This window comes from Sorex araneus, chromosome 3 (assembly GCF_027595985.1).
Source record: "Sorex araneus isolate mSorAra2 chromosome 3, mSorAra2.pri, whole genome shotgun sequence".
In the NCBI taxonomy this organism is placed as follows: Eukaryota; Metazoa; Chordata; class Mammalia; order Eulipotyphla; family Soricidae; genus Sorex; species Sorex araneus.
In genome coordinates this window covers 207,093,701-207,097,687 of record NC_073304.1, presented here as the reverse complement: position 1 = coordinate 207,097,687, position 3,987 = coordinate 207,093,701, and the positions used below count along the sequence as shown (strand labels likewise).

General features: G+C 56.4%; 1 long non-coding RNA gene across 1 annotated transcript; it reads right to left on the bottom strand.

Moving 5' to 3' along the window:
* Positions 1-1,056: 1,056 nt before the first annotated feature.
* Positions 1,057-3,636, bottom strand: LOC129403331 (uncharacterized). The gene is made up of 3 exons (XR_008629128.1): positions 3,542-3,636; positions 2,521-2,709; positions 1,057-1,224 (listed from the first exon to the last, which is right to left on the bottom strand). It is a non-coding gene; the product is annotated as an uncharacterized LOC129403331 (long non-coding RNA).
* Between the last annotated feature and the right edge of the window lie 351 nt (positions 3,637-3,987).

The window sequence follows — 3,987 nt, the reverse complement described above, 5'->3', positions numbered from 1 at the left end:
ATCCCTGAAGACTCGCCCGGAGTTGAGCCCAGCGTATGGGCAGCCCTGGTGCCCACTGACGTCTGACAGCCACTGTCCAGAGCAGGCTGCCGGGAGCGTGGGCAGGTCTGGGTAGGAAGTCACGGAGGGCCGGCTGGGGGAGACTGGGCTGGGGATGTGATGGGCGTGGAGCAGGAGGGATTCCAAACTGCCCCCTCGGGGACCAGGCCCTCCACGGCAGGGGACAATTAGGAGCGAGAGTCTGGGTGGTGGTTTGTAGTTTTCAGGAAGGGCCTGTCCAGTGCTGTCCACTAGAGGCGGGGAATGGGATTTACCGTGGACTGACCTTAGATCAAAGGCCTGAAGCCGGCCTAGTGCTTGTCCAGAGCCCTCGGACAGCCTGTGTACCCCCAGACGATACGTCTTTGCCTATTCTAAAATTTCGCCAAAGTCCCGTTGCTAATGGACTAAAACCTTGCAGCCTTCCCAAGACGATCGAGGGAAATGGATGCTGAGAAAACAAGAAGCAGCTTGAGACTAGGCAGAAAGACCACCAGTGAATTAAAATCTTATTTCCATCTTTTCCATCTTATCAGTATCCTGAGGGGAGGCCAATATCAGAATGAATTCATATCCCCCACCCCCCTTTTTTTTTCTTTTTTGACAGAGACAAAAATTCCTTTTGTAGGTGGCAACTTCGGAGAAGCAATGTATCATGCAAATAAATTTTTTTTTCCAGCTAAGATGTATACAGTTTTAGTTTGATTTATTTTTCATGTCAAAAAACAAAATGGAAAGTTAGCACTTTAAAAATGAACGTGGCTGACTGAATAAATAAATAATATGCTCTTGGCCAGAACCTGCCAGTGCCTCCTTAATTGCCCATTGATTCTTTAATTCTCTGCACTTTAACATCGAGGAAATTAAGAGGCCACGGAGCGCGGAGATGTCTTTTGTTAAACAAATGAAGGAGGCCAGCTTGTCGAAGGTGCGCTTCTTCCTTGGGATTTCCCCTGCCGGAGGAGGCGGCTGGAGGCTGAGTCGGGGAGGAGGGGAACCAGGAGCCCAGGTACCTACCAGCGCCTTGATTTTTTTTTTTCCAGGCATGAATATTTATGGCACGTCCACGGCCGGCCCCGAGAACATCCTGAACACGGAGCAACTTAGCACCGGGGACATGGGGTCTCCCTCCTGTCACTGATGGGGGGAGGGTGTGTGTCTGGAGGTGACCCACGCGCCAGTTCCCTGCAGAAGAGGACATCGCCTGGTCAAAATTTGACTGTGTCTAGTCAGAATTTCTTTCAGGGAAAGAGAAACGGCTGGACTGGTTCCCTCACGCCTGCTTCCGGCTGGCTGGGGGCTCCAGCCATCCTCTGCCTGCTGCCGGCAGAGAAGCTAGCAGAAACCTTCAGGGGCTGGGGCTTCCTGGTGCCCCTCCCCCATCCCCCCCCCAACACACACACATCTCCTGTTCCAGGGCTCACCCTTCCTCTGGACACGCTGAGGTTTCCTCTCCAGAATACTGGGCCACCCTCACCAGTGGGGCTGGGGGACAATGCTGTGGTCCCAGCTCACCCCCCGCCCTGCTGCGGGGTCAGGACCCACCCTGGGGCATGAGTCTTGGGTTCCTTTGGGGAGGGGGCAGTAGGCGGGGGGGTGGGTTTGAGCCAGAGGTTATTCCTGCCTCTGTGCTCAGGAGTGAGCCCTGGTGGGGAGCAGGGAACCGACCACACGTGGTGGAAAGGACCGAACCCAGGTCGGCCACGTGCAAGTCAAGTACTGTCCCTGCCCCACTATTGCTCTGGCCAGAGTCTGACTTAAGAAAAGGCCCAAAATAGACAAGGTCAAGCAAACTGTTGAGTGTGTTTGTCCTCAGAGAGGTACTGGAGAACCTCAGTTAACGGAAAGGGTGAAATGCACAGGGAGGAGTCCCTGCCATTAATGTTTTGGCCTCACACACCTCTGTTAGAACGGGGCTGTCTTTGCCTTGCACGCGGCCGACCTGGGTTCTAATCCCAGCATCCCATATGGTCCCCTGAACACCGCCAGGGGTAATTCCTGAATGAAGAGCCAGGAGTAACCCCTGTGCATCGCCAGGTGTGACCCAAGAACCAAAAACAAAAAAACAAAAAACAAAGAACGGGGATGTCTGTCTTTTTTCCTTCTCTCTCTTTTTTTTTTTGTTTGGTGTTTATTTGTTTTGGGTTTTTTTTCTTTTTGGGTCACACCCAGCGATGCTCAGGGGTTACTCCTGGCTTTGCACTCAGGAATTACTCCTGGCAGTGCTTGGGGGACCATAAAGGATGCCGGGGGATTGAACCCAGGTCGGCCGTGTGCAAGGCAAATGCCCTACCCGCTGTGCTATCGCTCAGGCCCCAAGTTTTGTTTTGTTTTGTTTTTGTTTTTGGGCCACATGTGGCCATGCTAAGGGGTCACTCCCCTGGTTTTTCACTCAGGGATCACTCCTGGCAGTGTTCGAGGCACAATATCGGATGCCAGGGATGGAACCCGAGTTGGCCATGTGCAAAGCAAGCACCTTACCCATTGTTCTGTCCCTCCGACATGAAGGAAAGGTGGCATCTTCACCCGGGAACATGAGGCATGTGGACAGAGGCTCACTCATTGTCTGAAACCTCCCCACTTCGGTACCAACATACAAGCACGGACGTCGACCACAGGGCTGGTCTCGGAGCTTCAGGCTGTGTGAGCCCAGAGACGTCTCTCTGCTCCCTTCATGGGGTGGGAGAGGAGGGTCACCGATGGTACCACCTCGAATCATGGCATCTAAAGCGAAGCTCCTGTCCCCGAGTGCCCTTGGCGAAGGCTTTCTTATCTGTGCCCTTCAGCTGCTGCTGAGGCGTGCGGACAGGCACTCGCATCTGTGGAGACGCCTCTCTCTCAGGAGTCCCTGTTTCTGGGTCTGGGGGGGGGGAACCATCATCCCCGCTGCTGCTTTGAGACTCCATCGCAGATCTCCTGCTCACCTGGGGCTGCTTCCCGGCTGTAATTCTGAGGAGTGATGCCACCCTCAGCCCACCTGTGACCTGGGATTCCCCGCCCCCCCCCCCCCGCCACACCTCCCTGCCTGCTCCCACATATTCTTCTCTGTTGGGGCCTGGGACAAGACGGAGATATCCCCCTCCCCACCTAACCTGTGAGGTCCAGTGTCCTCAGCCTGCTGCCTCCCAGGCCCCGCCCCTGCCGCGCCTCGCTCAGTCCCAAGTCCCCCTCCCGAAACAACCCCATCACATTAAGGCCCTTCCACTGACTGAGCTGGCACACCTGCCCGGCTCCACCGTCAACATCCCGCAACCCCAGCCTCCCCGCAATCCCCGTCCCTTCCCCGGGCCCTGTCGCCAGGCTTTGTTCTTCCCCTGAGTGTTAAAGTTCATTTCTCCCGGCTGTTCATCCGGCCTCTGTACCGGCTGGAGAGGCAGCCCGTGGGGGATGAGCGTGAGGAGGCCAGCAGCGGTGTGGGGCGGGGAGGAAAGGACAGGGCGTCCGGAGAGGGGGGTGTGCTGCTGGGGGGGGGCAGAGAGGGACCGGGATGGCCTGGCCTTACCTTTTCCCAGGTGCTGCCTTTGGAGTTAGCATCTTGCCGTGTATGTAGACAGCTCTGGGTGGCCGCCGCTCCGGCTGGCCCTTTGTTCTGCTGAGTGTCTGGGAAGGCCAGATTTGGAGGCAGAGCAGGTGGCCCCACCGGAAGGAAGGAGAGAAGGGGCAGCGGGGAGGGGAGGCGGAGGGAGGAGGAGAGCTGGTGCAAAGACAAAGCCGGGCCTGGTGGCCCAAGGAATGCTTTGAGCTGTTTGCCACACTGCCAGGTGCCAAGAAGTCAGGAAATCCCGGAATTTCAGGCAGACTTGTATTGACAGTCTGGTGGTGGCAGGGCAGGGACGGGGAGGGGTGTGTGTGTGTGTGTGTGTGTGTGTGTGTGTGTGTGTGTGTGTGTGTGTGTGTGGTGTACGAGTGTGTGCATGGGGGGGGGGGTAGGAGCTGACAGTGGGGAAG